General features: G+C 35.5%; 1 non-coding gene across 1 annotated transcript; it reads right to left on the reverse strand.

The window, feature by feature from the left end:
* Window positions 1-4902: 4902 nt before the first annotated feature.
* LOC146394711 (U6 spliceosomal RNA) lies at window positions 4903-5005 on the reverse strand. The gene has a single exon (XR_014835967.1). It is a non-coding gene; the product is annotated as a U6 spliceosomal RNA (small nuclear RNA).
* Window positions 5006-19655: the final 14650 nt, after the last annotated feature.

Below are 19655 nucleotides of genomic sequence, written 5' to 3' on the forward strand. Positions count from 1 at the left end.
ACCTGGGATCCAGCTTTGCCCGAAGTGAGACTTATTGTCATAAATTTTAGTTATATAAACCAGTAAATTCCTTTTTTAGTTATAGCAGGATTAAACCTTTCCATTGCATACGGTTATCACCTGGGAGTGACTGTCTGGCCAGAGACTATATTTCCAAGCTACTATGGCATTTAAGTGGGGCCTTGGGACCACTTATTGCCAATGGAAAGAATGAAGCAGGGCTAAGGAAGTGAAAAAGCAGGTGTGCCTTCTCTGCATGCTCTCCCTTACCTTTGTCAGCTGGATACTGATGACTCTGGGGCCCTAGAGGGTGTTAGAGCTACAAGGTGAAAGGTACCAGAATGCCTGAATCATCATCGTATGGAGGCCAATACCTGCACTAGATTATTACATGAGCAGAAATAAATGTGGGATTTATTTGTTAAAGCAACTAGTATAATCATAGCTAATATACCACATACTGCCTTATATTAAAGGCATTTATTGACTTGCCTATCTCACTATTAGATTAAGATTACCCTGAGGGCAGAGACTGGGACTTCCTCATTTTTGCTTCCTCTGGTAGCAGAGTACTCAATATATACATCGAATTGAATTGAATGAAACCTTGAAGAGATGGCTTATGCAAGTTAATTATGATTACATTTTTTTAAAATATAATAGCTTTATAGAGATATAATTCTAAGATATATACCATATAAGTCACTTGCTTAAAGTGTATAGTTTTTAGTATATACACACTGTTGTGTAACCATCACCAAATCAAATACAGAATATTTTCATCATCCCAAAGATAAACTCTCTATCCATTAGGAGTTATTCTGCATTTCCCTCTGACTCACCTCTCCTTTATGCCTACTCAATCACTAATTTGTTTTCTGTCTTTTAGATTTGCCTATTCTGGACATTTTATATAAATGGAATCATGTAATATGTAACATTTTTTGCCTGGCTTTCTTCAATTAGCATAATGTTTTTAAAGCTCATTCATGGTCTAGCATATATCAGAATTTCATGTTCTTTTTGCAAAAGAGTTCTATTGTATGGGTATACTACTTTTTGTTTAACCATTCATCCATTGATGGACATTTGTGTTGTTTCTATTTTTGACTATTATGAATAATACTATTATTATGAACATTTGTATATATGTTTTTGTGTGAAAGTATATTTTCATTTTTCTTGGGTATATACCAAGGAATGGAATTCCTGGGTTAAAAGGTAACTATATATTTTATTTTTGAGGAACTGCCAAGCTCTTTTCAAAGCCTCTGTGCCATTTTACATTTTCAGCAGCAATATTTGATGGTTCATGTGTCTCCATATCCTCACCAACACTTGTTGATGTCTTTTTTATTATAGCCATTGTAGTTGGCATAAAGCGGCATCCCATTGTAGCTCTGATTTGCATTTCTCTGATGACTAATGATGTTGAATATTTTTACATGTGCTTATTAACCAATTGTATATCTTCTTTGGAGAAATATCTATTCAGCTCCTTTGCCTTTTTATTTTTTAAACAAATTTATTTGCATTCCTGCCTTTTTTATTTTTATTTATTTATTTTTTACTTTTATGGCCGTGCCTGTGGCATGTGGAAATTCCCTGGCTAGGGTTCAGACTGGAGCTACCGCTGCTGGCCTAACTATATCCACAGAAATACCAGACCCAAGCCACATCTGTGACCTATGCTGCAGCTTGTGGCAAATCCAGATCCTCAACCCACTGAGACAGGCCAGGGATCAAACCCACATCATCATGGAAACTATGTCGGTTCCTTAACCCACTGAGCCACAAAGGGAACTACTCCTTTGCCTATTTTAAATTGGGTTATTCATCCAAGAGTTCTTATAATCTGACAATAATTCCCTTATCAGATATATGATTTGTGAATATTTTCTCCCATCCTTTGGTTATCTCACTTCTTTGATGCACAAAAATATTTAATTTTGATGATGTCCAATTTATCTAATTTTCCTTTCATTGCTTGTGTCTTGGATACCATATCTGAAAAACAAATTGCCTAATCCAAAGTCTCAATGGCTTATGGCTATATTTTTTTCTAAGAGTTTTTTATGGTGTTGGTCCTTATATTTATGTCTTTGATCCACATTGAGTTAAGTTTTATATATGGTGTAAGGCAAGGGTCCACCTTAATTCTTTGGCATGTTGTCCTAGCACCATTTGTTGAAAAGACGATTCCTTACATACTGAATTATCTTGGCACTTTTGTCAAAAATCAATTAACTCTAAATATGAGGACTCTTTATTCTATTCCATTAATTCCAAAGATATGTCTATCTTTATGCCAGTACCACACAGTCATTACCATAGCCTTGGTACTACAGTAAATTTTGAAATAAGGAGGTATGAGTTCTCCAACTTTTTTTCTTTTTTATTATATTGGTTTTCTCTCTTCTGTGGCTTTTTCATTTCTGTACAAATTTTGCAAAAAACACAAGTGGGATTTTGATAGAGATTGTGTTAAATCTGTAGATCAATTTGGGTGACTATTGCTACATTAAAATATTAAGTTTCTAAGCCATGAGCATGGGATATCTTTTTGTTATTTGGTCTTTTATTTATTTCAATGATGTTTCATAGTTTTAAGTGTAAAACTTGCACCTTTTTGGTGCAATTTATTCTTAAGTATCATATTACTTTTGATGCTATTATAATTGGAATTACTTTCTTAATTTTACTTTTGGATTTTTCATTGCTGGTATACAGAAATACATTTTTTGGTATATTGATCTTGTATTCTGCAACCTCGATGAAACTGTTTATTAGTTTTAAGAGTTTTTTAAGAGGATTTCTTAGAATTTTCCATACAGACGATCATGGTATCTGCAAATAGAGTATAATTTTATTCTCATCAGGCTGCAAGAAGAGCCAATAAAGAACACTTTCTGCTGGTTTAAGAATACCAGTTGTATAAGTATGAAGCAAAAAAGCACCTTTGAAAAATGTTGCCAGTTTCTAAGGCTAAAGAAGAGACTTGCAGGGTATTCTGGTTTCTTAAAAAGCTTATATTATATAGAATGTTTTCTCTGGCAATCTATGAGAGAAAATTCTAAGTACTGAGTTGAAGTTAAATGAAAATCAAGGCAGAATTGTTATATACTGTAAATTGAATATTTCTGCACCTATCCTATCTAATTAGATTAAGCATCCAGTAGGATATTTTCAGTACATGAGATTTTTTATTATTTATACTTTCTTAGAAAACCTTCCCTATTGAAAACTTTCCCTTCTCAGAAAACTTACAAAGGAGAAAGGGAACACTATTGGTAGACTATAGGAACCCATATTCTGAAAATGCTTCAGACTTTAAACCACACATTAGTGTCCTGATGAAGTGTCCAAAAAACTATAGAATGGTATTTGTGGGAGTTGCTCTGTAGAACAGACATTATGTGTAAATACTGTAAGAATGCATTTAAAGGAACCATTCCTTCCTTAGCTCTGAGGTTTATAGGACAGCATGGCAGCAGGGAAGAATATAAATTTTGAAATCAGGGAAAACAACAAAAATGAGTTTGAATCCTGGCTTTACTACTTACTTAGCTCTCTGAGTCTCAATTTATAAAATCAAGATGCTTATATGATAACAATCTCACAGGATAATATAAGAGAGACTTAATTTCTAGGCAGAATTTCATGGATAGTTATAGTATACCTCTTAGATAGTCTACGGAAGCAATCAATACAAGTTAGATCCTTATACTCACTAGGGACAAAGTAATGTTTAGGGTAATCCTAAAGTTCACTGACAAGCCTAAATCATAGTATTCCCTCATATATTTTGTAGATATAAACATTTCAGAGCCACTGCATATACAGAGTTTTCCCCACACTATATTATACCTTGAGTAATTTGGTGTCATACATTTGTTTTAGTGGAAGTCATTCATGAATGCCAGTTCATAGATATATATTTTTCTTTTCAGTCTATTTTCCTTTGGAGAACAATTCCTCCTTGTTGCATTGTAATTCTTCAATGCTTATCTGGTTCCATTCACATTGGTCTTCCACATGACTTTGGGTGGGAATAGTCCTAAAACTAGGCAAAAAGTGTATCTCAGGATTCTTATGAGTGATTAATTCAGTGTTAGTTATAGAACCCAAGACAGCCCAATAAAAACCTACCCTAGAATTTTTCAAGAGCTACTAGGAAATATGCTATCATTTTTCTGGAATTAAGAGCTGTAAGAATGACATGGGCTTGGGGCTACTGGCAATATCTTATTGCCACATAGATAAAGCTTCCTGGGAAAGAAGATGAGTAGACACAAGCAGAGTTTTAGTCAAGAGTTGGAGAAAGTAACAGTCTTAATTCTATTATTTGAACTGGATTAAACTGTGCATTAAAACATTTCCAGCTGCCTGGACTTCCTAGTTATATAAATCAATTAATTCTTATTCTCTTCCAAAGATCCTTGACATTTTATTCAGCTAATTTTAGTTTAGTTTCTGTTTCTTAGAATTGTAAATGTTCTGACACTGCATTCTTCTCAGTACAACTTTAGGACTCCTTCCAAGACCCCATGCTGAGTCTAGCAAGTAATAATAGAGGCAAAATAGAGATGCAGAAGAAGAAAAAATTAAAGGGGACAAGAGAAAACAATTTAAAAGAATAAAATATACAAGGCAAATTGCATAGATCTCCATGATAGTAAGAGATAGAGACAGTGGTACCAGCCTGTTCTTCCCATGTTGTTTTCATGGTCCTTATTCATATCCCTTACCATGGAAATGGTCTGATGTTAAATCATTATTTATAAAAACAAAGTTACAATTCATGGGATGTATGGATAGTATTCTTTTTCTTCTCTCTTTTTTTTTTTTCATTAAATATAGTTGATTTACAATGCTGTGCCAATTTCTGCTGTATAGTAAAGTAACCTAGTCATAAAATTATGGAATTTGCATGTCATCCATGCACAGGGGCCATGCTAATCTTCTCTGTATCTTTCCAATTTTAGTATATGTGCTGCTGAAGCAAACATTATGGATAGTATTCTTGAAACATAAAGTAAAGCTCTCTGTGCTCATATATTGTGGTTGTAATGATATTGAAAAGTTTCAAAAAGCACTGATGGCAGAGTGATGGCAAATTCCACTCTGGGGTATCAGACATTGAAGCATGAATTTGTAAAAATGGGAGTTCCTGTCGTGGCGCAGTGGTTAACGAATCCGACTAGGAACCATGAGGTTGCGGGTTCGGTCCCTGCCCTTGCTCAGTGGGTTAACGATCCGGCGTTGCCGTGAGCTGTGGTGTAGGTTGCAGACGCGGCTCAGATCATGTGTTGCTGTGGCTCTGGCGTAGGCCAATGGCTACAGCTCTGATTCGACCCCTAGCCTGGGAACCTCCACATGCCGCGGGAGCGGCCCAAAGAAATAGCAAAAAGACAAAAAAAAATAAAATAAAATAATTTAAAAAAAAATGAATTTGTAAAAATGGGTCCATTTTCCCCCTGTTGATCACCCCATGAGTAGAGTTACTATCCACTATGCCACAGAAAAGCATGCAAAATCATCTTCATTATCAAAAGTTTTAGCTATTTCCTGATCTTATTAATGAAGGGGGAACATACTCATTTAAGAAACTGAAGGCTTGTGTTTGTCAAAGAGAAGGTGAGATTGGTCAGAAAAGGAACTTTGGGAAATAAATGTCTTTGGAAGCCAACCTGAATGACATCTTTGGCATAGAAATATGAAAGGAAGTTTCAGATGAGGCACACACAGAACTATAAGTGCACATTATGGAACCTGCTTGTGCAATTGGCTAAGTCAAGGGTCAAACAAACTATAGTCTTTGGATCACATTGCTCCTCTGTCTGTTTTTATAAGGCCCACAAGCCAAATATGACTTTTATATTTTTAAATGATTAAAAAAGGTCAAAAGAAAAATATGCTTTTTTAAATACGGAAAATCATATGAAATTCAAATTTCAGTGTCCATAAATAAAGTCTACCAGAACACTGGAATGACCATTTGTTTCAGTATTATCTGTGGCTCATTTTGCTTTTCTACATCAGAGTTGGGTAGTTTCAGTGGAGACCATGTAGTTAAAAGCCTAAAGTACTTAGTACCTGTCATTTCACAGGGGAAAAAAAAAAAAAAAGAGTCTGCCAATGCTTGAGCTAGGGCTGTGGGGCCAGAAAACCAAGGATGGAGGTAATAGTGTTGTTAAAAAGACAGGGCTGGAGTCAAAAGGTCCTGTGTCAGCTGGTTTATCCTGAGAAAGTTACTTAATGCAGCATAGATTCAGTTTCCTCAGCTGTAAAATGGGAATGATAATAATATCTGCCTGATAGGGTTTTAATGAGGGTCAAGTGAGATGATATCAACAAAGCATTTAGCACATGATAAGTCCTAAAAATGTTGGCTATTGGGTGGTCAGGGCATTGTAAGTTTGATCAGAAAGATTTGGGACTCTTCTTGCCTTCTCATTGAATGATGAGTTACTTTGTTCCTTTACCCAAATATATAGTTCATGGGCATGCTTTTATGAGCCACAGTTAAGCTGCAAAAAAATAAGGTTTTATGGTGAGCATCAAAGTAACCTCTATTTGTTTGCTTTTCATTTGTGAGTTTACCTATTACCTACAGTGCATTTATGCAGCTGACTGACTACTTCTCTGTGTACAAGAATAAGATGTGTGTGCACCCTGTCAATGAGGAGGGACACTTGAAAACAGGTGCCAAGTATTCAGTGCCTTCAAACCTCACTCAAATATATACCACAGACAGAAGGATGATAGTTTATTTTTTATATTTGAGTCAGTATATTTATTGATGGTCTTAGGAAAGAGCATATTTATTGCTAATTGTCACTATATTGTTCTTGGTCTCTACTATGAGCTTAAGGAGTGGAGAGCCAACTTGGGAGATGAGAGAGTTACAGTGACCTTAGAGATTGGGTGAGGTGTTCCATGGGGACACAAACCTGGGCTAGTCTTTTCATGTTTGTCTCTAGTGACATAATTCATTTCCAATTTTTATCTTCTTTAGTTGGAAATTTCTTACTGCCTGTACCTTGGTGACAAAGACTGCTGTGCATGAGCACATTGTAAATGAGAGTATAAAAGAATGTAAATGAGTTGTCTTAAGTGTCACAACCAGAAATGAAACTGGAAATAAATCTCAGGAGTTCCTATTCCTGGATATGATTCTCTTTCTGTTTTCAGACCCAATGAAAATTTAATAGTTGAGAAAACATAATTTTATCCTTTCATTATAGAGAGAGGATGCCTTGAAAGATAGGCAGTCAGAAGGCAGTCAAAAAGTTAGAAGGAAATAGAATAAAAGCACTTACCCTTCAAAGCTAACAGTTGTCTAGAAAATAAGGAGATGAGCTGGTATCCTAAAAAAGATAAATCACCACTCATTACTGAGTGGTGATTGCTTACCTCAAAGTTCCATTTTGATTCCCCTCACTTTACCTTGTTCCTGATTGCTATGGATCTGAAGTTGGACGTGAATGGCAAGATATTTATGTTTTTATTACTATACACTATACTCTATTACACTATAGTGCTGCCTATCTGAAGTAACTGGTTAAAATGATTGGAGATTTTAGAAAATAAAGAGATAAAGTTTTCTCAATAAATAAATCAGTCTTCAGCCTAGGTTTGGCATGGTAAGAGCAATGTAGCCACGCTAGACCATCTCACTTTGAGTTGGAATGGGAACAGATTGTCAAGGTTGATAAGGAACTTCTTCTTGGGTAAGAAGAACAGCAGCCAGTGTTCAGGAGGGATCCTCTTCATTCAGCCTGACAACCATGTTAAATCTCAAAGCCTGGGAAAGGCATATATGAAGTGATTCTTTAAAAATTTAGATTCAAGTACTAAAATGGCTTAAATTGTTGAAGCTATCTATTTTTTTAAACTCTACTTTTTTACTTTGTAATATAGATAATGCCTTAAAAGTACTCAAATGTTACGCATTTAATGTCAAGACCCATTTGAATGTGAATATTGATATCTTAGACAATGTGATGCCTTAAAAACTAAATAGTGAACAAAAGTGCTATGTCACATCAACTTACCTAAATCAAATTCAGGCTGTTTACAAAAAAAAAAAAATTGTCAAACTGATTATTATTTTTTCAAAAATTCATCCCCTTGTATAATGAGTAAATTACCTGTCAGACATATTGATATTTAGTGAGATATATCTGTAGACCATAGAAGTTTTGACATAAATCACCAGTTTTCTAGAGTTCAATCTGCCACGATTTCAAGGTTTATTGACTATTGTCACCATTTTAGTTTCAATCTTCTAATATTAACCAAATGACTCTGCAATTTAAGATAAACATATTTAGGAGTTCCCGTCGTGGCGCAGTGGTTAACGAATCCGACTAGGAACCATGAGGTCGCGGGTTAGGTCCCTGCCCTTGCTCAGTGGGTTAACGATCTGGCGTTGCCGTGAGCTGTGGTGTAGGTTGCAGACGCGGCTCGGATCCCGCATTGCTGTGGCTCTGGTGTAGGCTGGTGGCTACAGCTCCGAAACAACCCCTAGCCTGGGAACCTCCATATGCCGCGGAAGCGGCCCAAGAGATAGCAACAACAACAACAACAAAAAGACAAAAGACAAAAAAAAAATAAATAAAAAAATAAATAAACATATTTAGTAGAATTGGTCCATGGATTAAATTAACACATAAAGAAAAATGTTGGGCCAGTGAGCATATTTTTATGTCACAATCTCTGGTACTTATCCTGATCTCAACTTACATTCATCTTGTGTACATGTGTTTGCTGTATGACTGGGAAAACCATGCAGAAAGAGTAATATAGAAACTATATTTTACCTTTTATAGATAGCTATTTAAGTATTATGGGGAAGTATATTACTTTTCAAAGTTAAGCAAGCTCAAATAATATTTGATAATAGACCATGATGAGTCAAAAGGGAAAATTAGTTATGTTTGCATATTAAGAAGAAATTTGAATGACTTCACTTTAAGGCATGATATAAATGGTGGAATGAAGCCACACAAAATTACCTATAGATAATTTGAAATAAGAGCAAGTGAATGGCTTAATTTGAAACTATGTATTTGTTAACTGAAATTTTTTTATTGAAATGTTGTTACTTTTCTAAATATTAAAGGAAATACTTTTGACAATATTATAATGATTTTTATGTTTTGCTAAAATTCCAGTGGGTGCCAGAAAACTTATTCATCTATTTTGGGTACATGAAAGTCTCTTTTTGTTGTTTACAACTGTCTACTGTTTAGAGATTCTTCCGTTTTTTGTATGTTATTTACTTTAGCTTCACTAAGTAGAAAAAAAAGAGCTAACATTTTTTATAACTTTATTAAGTGCCAGCCACTTATTTCTCTAATTTAATTTAATTTTCAAACCACCTTTTAAAGGATAAGCATTAACATCATCATCCTCTTTTGCTAATGAGGAATCAGGGTTAGAATGATGATATGGCCAGGTGGTAGCAAATAACTAATAAATGATGTGGGCTGGATTTAGACATAGGGACAATTTTCTATAAGCCCTATGGTCTATTTATTTTATAACACTTCCTTTATCTTCCTGTCTATTGAGCAATTGCTACATCCACACTATTGTAATAGGTATTCAGATGTATGACAAGCCACGTAATACCTTTGCTTATAAAAAAAGGACTCAATCTTTATTTGTACCTTGTTTGTGTCTACATTTTCCTAGATTTGCCATCAAATTTGCAAATGTACTTTCATGCACTATTATTTACCTTATATTTGTTGAGTCTGAGCTCTTTAGGACATTTGTTGGGAAGATATCTAAATGAGGAACATGATGTTACATAGTCAATTAAAAATCTCAGTTTCTTTTTTTTTTTTAATGTTGTTCTTAAACACCTCCAGAAAAACTTTCCCTACTTGCTTTATCCTCTGTGTGTGCCGGCATTGGTGCTGGCCATGGTCCTTGACTCTGATTTTCTTGTGCACACTGGAGTTATAGCACTTTGATGGGCTTTTTGATTTTTTTTTTATCCCACTGTACAGCAAGGGGATCAAGTGATCCTTACATGTATACATTACAATTACATTTTTTCCCCACCCTTTCTTCTGTTGCAACATGAGTATCTAGACAAAGTTCTCAATGCTATTCAGCAGGATCTCCGTGTACATCTATTCTAAGTTGTGTCTGATAAGCCCAAGCTCCCAATCCCTCCCACTCCCTCCCCCTCCCATCAGGCAGCCACAAGTCTCTTCTCCAAGTCCATGATTTTCTTTTCTGAGGAGATGTTCATTTGTGCTGGATATTAGATTCCAGTTATAAGTGATATCATATGGTATTTGTCTTTGTCTTTCTGGCTCATTTCACTCAGTATGAGAGTATCTAGCTCCATCCACGTTGCTGCAAATGGCATTATGTCATTCTTTTTTATGGCTGAGTAGTATTCCATTGTGTATATATACCACTTCTTCCGAATCCAATCCTCTGTTGATGGACATTTGGGTTGTTTCCATGTCCTGGCTATTGTGAATAGTGCTGCAATGAACATGTGGGTGCACGTGTCTCTTTTAAGGAGAGTTTTATCCGGAGAGATGCCCAAGAGTGGGATTGCGGGGTCATATGGAAGTTCTATGTATAGATTTCTAAGGTATCTCCAAACTGTTCTCCACAGTGGCTGTACCAGTTTACATTCCCACCAACAGTGCAGGAGGGTTCCCTTTTCTCCACAGCCCCTCCAGCACTTGTTATTTGTGGATTTATTAATGATGGCCATTCTGACTGGTGTGAGGTGATATCTCATAGTAGTTTTGATTTGCATTTCTCTTATAATCAGCGATGTTGAGCATTTTCTCATGTGTTTGCTGGCCATCTGTATATCTTCTTTGGAGAAATGTCTATTCAGGTCTTTTGCCCATTTTTCCATTGATTGATTGGCTTTTTTGCTGTTGGGTTGTCTAAGTTGTTTATATATTCTAGAGATTAAGCCCTTGTCCGTTGCATCATTTGAAACTGTTTTCTCCCATTCTGTAAGTTATCTTTTTGTTTTCTTTTGGGTTTCCTTTGCTGTGCAAAAGCTTTTCAGTTTGATGAGGTCCCATGGGTTTATTTTTGCTCTCATTTCTATTGCTTTGAGAGACTGACCTGAGAAAATATTCATGATGTTGATGTCAGAGAGTGTTTTGCCTATGTTTTCTTCTCGGAGTTTGATGGTGTCCTGTCATATATTTAAGTCTTTCAGCCATTTGGAGTTTGTTTTTGAGCATGGTGTGAGGGTGTGTTCTAGTTTCATTGCTTTGCATGCAGCTGTCCAGGTTTCCCAGCAATGCTTGCTGAATAGACTGTCTTTTTCCCATTTTATGTTCTTGCCTCCCTTGTCAAAGATTAATTGACCATAGGTGTCAGGGTTTATTTCCGGATTCTCGATTCTGTTCCATTGGTCTGTCTGTCTGTTTTGGTACCAGTACCACACTGTTTTGATGACTGTGGCTTTGTAGTATTGCTTGAAGTCTGGGATATTATGCCCCCTGCTTAGTTTTTGTTTCTCAGGATTGCTTTGGCGATTCTGGGTCTTTTGTGCTTCCATATAAATTTTCGGATTGTTCTGGTTCTTTGAAAAATGTGATGGGTAATTTGATAGGGATTGCATTGAATCTGTAGATTGCTTTGGGTAGTATGTCCATTTTTACAATATTGATTTTCCCAATCCAGGAACATGGAATATCTTTCCATTTCTTTACATCTTCTTTGATTTCTTTGATTAAAGTTTTATAGTTCTCGGCATATAGGTCCTTTACCTCCTTGGTCAGGTGTATTCCGAGGTATTTGATTTTGTGAGGTGCAGTTTAAAAAGGTATCGTATTTTTGTATTCCTTTTCTAATATTTCATTGCTGGTATACAGAAATGCAACTGACTTCTGAATGTCAATCTTATATCCTGCTACTTTGCTGAATTTATTAATCAGTTCAAGTAGTTTTGGGGTTGAGTCCTTAGGGTTTTCTAGGTATAGTATCATGTCATCTGCATACAGTGACAGTTTTATCTCTTCTCTTCCTATATGAATGCCTTTTATTTCTTTTGTTTGTCTAATTGCTGTGGCTAGGACTTCCAAAACTATGTTGAAGAGCAGTGGTGAGAGTGGGAATCCCTGTCTTGTTCCACAAAATCTCAGTTTCTTCATCAATAAAATAGCGTACTTATTGTGCCTACTCATTGATGAGACAATAACTTTGGCGTGCATTCAAGTCATTTGGGAATCATCCTACAAATTGAAGATACCATGGACACTTGGCTATCAAAGAATTTAATAATAGAAAAATTTGGTATTGCCTGAAAAAAATTTTGGCAAATAAATGAAAATCTCCTATGTAGAATTTTTTGGGTGCATTTTAATGCAGTAGTGGGTATCAGCAGCAAGAAAATAAACCAAGTTTAACGGCCCAGAGAAATTCACATATATTTAAAGGTGTTTCTGTGAATGGTACAGAAATTACTATCAGATATGAGGATATTCTATCCATATAAATTTGTTCCATGTTTGACACCATGTAAAGTGGTATAGTAAATGAATTTTAATGCAAACTAGATAATGCAGCTGAGCTTAGGATCAGCAAATCCAGATAGTAGGTAACAGTACTATACCCTTCCGGTTTCTGTATTCAGTTCTTCCAAGTTAACAGTCTTCAAATTATTTTCAATGTAGGAACATAGAAATTAAATACAAACTGAAGATGATCTGTTTATTAGTGCCACAACTGTACAGTTTAGTATAAGCTATGGTAACAGTGAATAACAGCCTATCCATTTGTATACAAGCGAACAAACGCTCAAAAGATTTCTGATGTTCTCCTGATTGGTGAATCATTCCTGATTTCTGTTCATCAATAGCTCTTTGAGACCTGATTTTAGTATTTGTTGAACTTGTTATTTAGTATTAGTATTTATTGAACTTGTTAAGCATTTGTAAAAGTAAAAGTAGACCTGGCCTGCTCATGATAAACTTATTTATTTCTTTTTCCTGCTTTGAAACATACTTGAAAATGTGGAAAGGCATATTTCTAAAAATATTCAATGAAAGTTTTCCAAATTTAATGAGGTTCTGATTTGGTTAAAGATTGCAGGTTTTAGACTGCTCATTCCAGTTTTATCTGAACAGGTTTGCCCATTCTTGTTATGGATTTACACTGATGTCTTATAACTTCCTAACATTCATAATCCATTTGCGATTCTATATGAATTTGTAAAGAACTCAAAAGCCAATTCCATGAAAATTTTTTAAAGGATTTCTTTCTTCCAGGTGTGTCTTAAGAATAAAATTTCTTTAATCTTTGCATAATTCAGAAAGGAGCCCTAGGTCCTATTTGAGTATCCCAAGGAAAGAGTAATTTTGTTCTGGTACTTTCCATTTGGCCTCTACTAAACACTCTGGCATTTGTATATATAAAGGAAATATCATATGGCCACATCTTACTAGACATTTCAACATGAATATTTACTCTTTAGGAGGATAATTGTATGGATCCTCTAAAAACCAAATTTTAGTATTAACATGAGGGTCAGAATTCTGCAAAAATTTTAATTCACTACCTTCAGGGAATCATCAAAAAGTTGATTTAAATTCCTCAAATTTCACTGATATTTTTTAAAGAAATTGATGTTTGTGAACATTTGTAATTTGTGTAATATGCAAAAATGTGTGTGTGTGTGTGTGTGTGTGTGTGTGTGCACAAAGTGTTTTGAGTCCTTTTTCTTTCTGAAGAGAGTGACCACCTATTACTGGAATCTATGGTTTCCAATGTGCTGTCTGATTTGACATCTAGAGAGTAACATCCTGGATGTTGTAGCAGCCTGAGATTCTCAGCATTGAGGTCAGAAGGCAGTACAGAGCCACATATTACTGTACCGGCCCTTGGATCTGGGTCAGAGCATACCTGGGGTCAAGAGACAACCCAGAAACTGATGACCTATGAAGCTTGGCTGAGATATCTGTAGCTGGTGCATGTCATGGATATGGAGAGGCCAACTGAGGCATATAGACTGAATAACAAAAAATGAAAATGTAGGCTATACTGGCAGACTGCTTGTGTTTGTAATATATTTTAACCATTTACTACCTATATGGACATGAGTAAGTTGTTTAAATTTCTCTAAGCCTGTTTTATCATCTGTAAAAGAGAGGAATTAATAGTGTTTACCTCATAGAATTATTATGGAGACTTAAAAGAGATAATATATGGAAAACACCATATATGGAACGTTAGTACATGGAACATAGTGAGTGCATAATAAATACTAATATTCATTACTGTTATCATCAGTTACATCATTATTATCACTGATAATAATGATAAGCATGAGTATATAACTTTATAAAATGTATTTATAATAAACTAGGTGTCACCCATGTTTATTTTGCATGGCATACCATGACCATGATGTATCTCCTTGGTTAAATAATATGTCTCAATTAAGGACTTCCTGGATTGTGTTGCTTTGGGACCTGTAAGAAGCTAATGCCAACATAGGATTAGAAAAGTAAGAGACTATTTTAACCTTTGAAGGATAAAGGTAGAGAGAGCTATAGTAGGCAGAGAGACTTCAGAATGCAGTACTAGTCTGACACCTGTGAAATAAGACAGGGAATAAAGGAAAATCGGGCAACAAGATCCTTAGAATGCAGCTCCATTTTGATAAGGCCTTGGCCAGGCAATCTGGGAATCCATGAACCATGGTTGCCTATTACAGGAATCCTCAGCTTGGCAGAAATGAGACTGCTCTTGTATCCTACCATGCTTCTCTGTTGGCAATAAGTGTGGCTTTACTCTTCACAAGGGAATGTATCTGGAGGCTGCCAGTTACCTGGGTATTTACTGGCAGTTTCTCTTGAAGGACATCTAAGTAGCACATCTCAATATTGGATAGGGGATATGTTTGTATTACTATAAAACTTTTGAGCTGTGTTCTAGAATGCAGCAAAGTTAACTGGGAATAGTTTGATCCTTTTGGGGCTGACTTTTCAGTTTGTTATGGAAGACCACAGCCATATTTAGTCTAAGGCCAGTAATTTCCCACTACTTAGGCAATATCTTTCTGAGTATTTGACCCATCAACTAGGAGGTTTGCTAGTTTGACTGGTGGGAACAGGCAGTAAATCCTGGCTCTGGGAGAATGCTGGATATGTCCCCTCTAATCTTTTCATGTGGTTCTTTTCATGAGTATCCCTGCATGAATGCACTGATAAGCACTCAGAAGAATATTCCAAGAGGGAAGGCTCTTCTGGTAGAGCTCTGGGCTTGCCTCTTCATGCAGCTCTCTCCTCTCCAGCACCGTGTCCTACAAACTCAAGCTGCTGTTGTCTCCCTAGTTCTATCTCCTGATCTCAGGTTGCCTGCCAGACTCAGATTTTTCCCTCTCTGAACCATGTCCTAAACGGTCTCAAATCAGCAATCTGGGGCAATATTAAGACTCACTTCCTCCCTTTCCCATTGATCAGGGATCATTCTCCTTTGTTGTCTGACACTGAGTGTCTTAGAAACTGTTGTTTCATATATATTTTGACTGGCTTTCTGATGTTTCGGGCAGGATGGTAACTCTCGTCCTTGTTACTCCATCTTGGGCCAGAGGTTACAGTTCTGGCTTACACTTTGAACATGGTACAAAATTTATATTGCTTATTCAGCTCATCAAAAAGATGGCCCATATTTTTCCATTTTCTCTAAACATAGAATATCATACTTCTCACCTTATGTTGTACACACTGTTCTACTAGTACAAATTAGAATACTTTCAGTGGGAAGGAAAACTATTGCTAATGACCCAAACCTGGAAAATTTCAAATTTGTTCCTGATACACTGGAAAATATTTATAATTTTCATTAAAATTCAGTAGTTGGCTCCCTGAAGAAAATAAATTCCAGTTAACATTTCTTAAAGATCCTGATATTCTTTTTTTAAAGTAAAGTATAGTTGATTTACAATACTGTGTTAGTTTCAGAGACAACATTATGTAGTTATGCTGTAAGCCAGAGGGGGAGTCTCTGTGTTAGTTTCAAGTGTATAGCAAAGTGATTCAAATATATGTATATTATATACATGATTATATTCCATTATAGGTTATTACAAGATATTGAATATAATTCCCTGTGCTATACAGTAAATAATTGCTGCTTATCTATTTTATGTATAGTAGTTTATATCTGTTAATTTTATACTCCTAATCTATCCTTCTCCTTCTCTCCTTCTCCCCTTTAGTAATCGTAAGTTTGCTTTCTATGTCTGTGAGTCTGTTTCTGTTTTATATATAGATTCATTTGTATTATTCTTCAGATTCCACATACAGTATTTGTCTAATTTACTCCACTAAATATAATATTCTATAGGTCCATCCATGCCACTGCAAATAGCAATATTTCATTTTTTATGGCTGAATTACACACACACACACACACACACACACACACACACACAATATCATCTGTTGATGGGTACTTGGCTTGTTTCTACATCTTAGCTGTTGTAAAAGGTGTTGCTATGAACATTGGCATGTCTGTATCTTTTTAACCTAGAGTTTTTGTTTTTTACCCAAGAGTGGGATTGCTGGATCATATGGTAGTTCTATTTTTAGGTTTTTTTTTTTTTTTTTTTCTTTTGTCTTTTTAGGGCCACACCCATGGCATATGGTGGTTCCCAGGCTAGGGGTCTAATCAGAGCTGTTGTTGCTGGCCTATGCCAGAGCCACAGCAACGTCAGATATGAGCCACATCTGCAACCTACACCACAGCTCATGGCTGTGCTGGATCCTTAACCCACTGAGCAAGGCTAGGAATCAAACCCGCCACCTCATGGTTCCTAGTCAGATTCATTTCCTCTGCGCCACGACAGGAATTTATTTTCCGTTTTTTTAAAGAATCTCCATAATGTTTTCCATAGTGGTTGTATCACTTTACATTCCCACTAACAGTGTAGGATGGTTCCCTTTTCTCCACACCCTCTCCTGAATTTAGTATTTGTAGACTTGATGATGACTGTTCTTACTATTGTGAGGTGAACTTCATTGTGGTTTTGATTTGCATTTCTCTAATAATTATCAATGTTGAGCATCTTTTGATGTGCTTGTAGGCTATCTGTATTTCTTCTTTGGAAAATATTTAAGTCTTTTGCCCATTTTTTTATTTTTCTTTATACTATGTTGGGGGTAGCTGTTTGTATATTTTGTATATGCCCCTTCTCAGTAGCATCATTTGCAAATTTTTTTTTCCCATTTTGTAGATTGTCTTTTCATTTTGTTGGTAGTTTTCTTTGCTGTGCAAAAGCTTTCAAGTTTGATTAAGTCATTTGTTTTTTTTTTTTTTGCTTTTATTTCTTTTGCTTTAGGAAACAGATACAAAAATATATTGCTATCATTTATGTCAAACAGTGTTCTGCCTATGTTTTCTACTTGGAGTTTTATAGTTTCCAGTCTTACATTTAGGTCTTTAATCCATCTCAAGTTTATTTTGTATGTAGAGTGAAAAAATGCTTTACTTTCTTTGATTTACATGTAACTGTCCAGCTTTCCCACACCATTTGTTGAAGAGACTGTCTTTTCTCCATTGTATATTCTTGCCTCCTTTGTCATAGATTAATTGACTGTAGGTATGCCAATTTATTTATGGGCTCTCTATTATGTTCTGTTGATTTAATATCTGTGGTTTGTGTGTGTGTGTGTGTGTGTGTTCCAACACCATGTTGTTTTGATTACTGTAGCTTTGTAGTACTGTCTGATGTCCGGAAGGATTATGCCTCCAGCTTTTTTCTTTATCCTCAGGATTGCTTTGGCAATTTTGGGACAGACCCTGATATTCTTAAATGCAGAATAAATTTTTTGTGGATCGCAGAAATCAAAACAAACTTACCAGCTCTATAAGACACATACAAAAATAATTTCATTTTAAATCATAGTGGCAACTGACTTGATGTTTCCAGAGTATCTTTTTCATTTGAGACTTGTGAACAAAGCAACCAAGGAGGATGTTTAAGTATGAATAACAATCTTCAATGTTGTAAATAGGCTACAAGAATTCTACTGTTTTAAAGCTTAAATTATAATTTACACCTTAGTGATTTTGACCTCATGTAGGTTTACCACCTTCATTGATGCCTGCTTAATACTAAAAGTCTGATCATCTGGAGTAATTTTCTGCAAAATATGTTTATACATATACAATTACAAAATTAATGTTTCTTTGCTAAGGTTGCTATAGTTATTCTAAAGCTAGGATTTTCCCCTGTTTGCTGTGCTGAAAAGTTTTATTTTCTGTCACTGCCTAGTGTTTCCAGTGGCTGAAGTGGATAGTTCTTGTTCATTTATGAGCAGATGTGATCTGACTTTGGAAATCAAGGACAGCCACAGGAGCTTGTGTTTTACATTGACTTTTCACAAAATCTGCATTTTTCTGATGAAGAGAAGTTATTGAGATCCTTGAGCTTCTATACATGAGAGGAATGGTTATTTATTCATTGTATACAAGAAAAAGAATCCAATACTCTACTGTGGTACTTATCTCCAGATCTCAGAGTCAAATAATAATTACCATCTATAGAATTTTACTATTTCAGTGATGAATGAACAGCACAATAGTCTGTGTTTCAAAAATACTATAAAACTATGTCTTCAAGGCTAAACCATAGTTGAAAAGTGAAAGTAAATTTCTTTAAACAAATATCAAATTGACTCATTTTCAGTGAATTGATGACATATTTTGTCACCATATAGGCACTAACTCATCCATTTTATTTTTATGAGAAATAAAACCAAAACATTCAATGACTTTTCTTGAATTCTAATCACCACTAACATTCTGAACAAGATGCAAGCTGGCCTCTCAGGCATGGTGACACAATCATTCACATCATCTTGGTGTCAGTCTTCCTCATTTTTTAACCTTTCTTTGTGTACTTCCTTCTCAATAAATTATTCCAACCATAGTAGGTAAACTCTCATTTGAAGCAGAAGGCTGCAATGGCTAAAAGCATACAAAATATTTGTGTGTAGGAATTTCAGGAGATATAGCAATGAAGCATTGTAAGTAGATTAATTCCTCAAATCATCTTCAACAGACCACAATCCTTACATTGATGATTAATATGGTTGTTTAAACAATATAGTGATGGATCAATTTTACTAATTTTTGCAAAATTAGTATCTGGATGAGTTATGTTATATACATTTCCATAAAGCAAGAACTCAGTGCTTTAGGGTGGCAAATAAATTCAAAACATTTCTCAAGGAAATAAATTGAGGCCCAGATATTCAAATCAAGTAGAGACCTTTGCAGTTAATTTTATAGATTTTTTAAAAATCTAAAGCAATGTCATTTATCATTCTTCATTACTCTAGAATCAAATTACTGAACCTGGCATGCATCCTACCTGTCTTCCCCATCCCCAAGATCTAGTCCTAACCTACTTTTTCCACCAACCACTGTCTCCTATATTTGGCAACATAAATTGTGATCCAGTCTAGTACTTGCCCCCTGTACCCCTTCCACTGTTCTCTCCCCATTTCCTACCCCCTTTTCAAAATCCAGCTCAAGCATCCCATTCTCTGTGAACATCTTCCTAATCTTTTTAGCTCTTCTTTACTTCAGATGTGATCTGTGAATAAAGGAACCAACCTCACTAAGGAGCTCTTTGGAAATGC

Source organism: Sus scrofa, chromosome X, assembly GCF_054392235.1.
Source record: "Sus scrofa isolate SSC_HxYL_T2T_F1_AM1 chromosome X, Sscrofa_HxYL_maternal_Yorkshire_Landrace_v2.0, whole genome shotgun sequence".
NCBI classification, from domain to species: Eukaryota; Metazoa; Chordata; class Mammalia; order Artiodactyla; family Suidae; genus Sus; species Sus scrofa.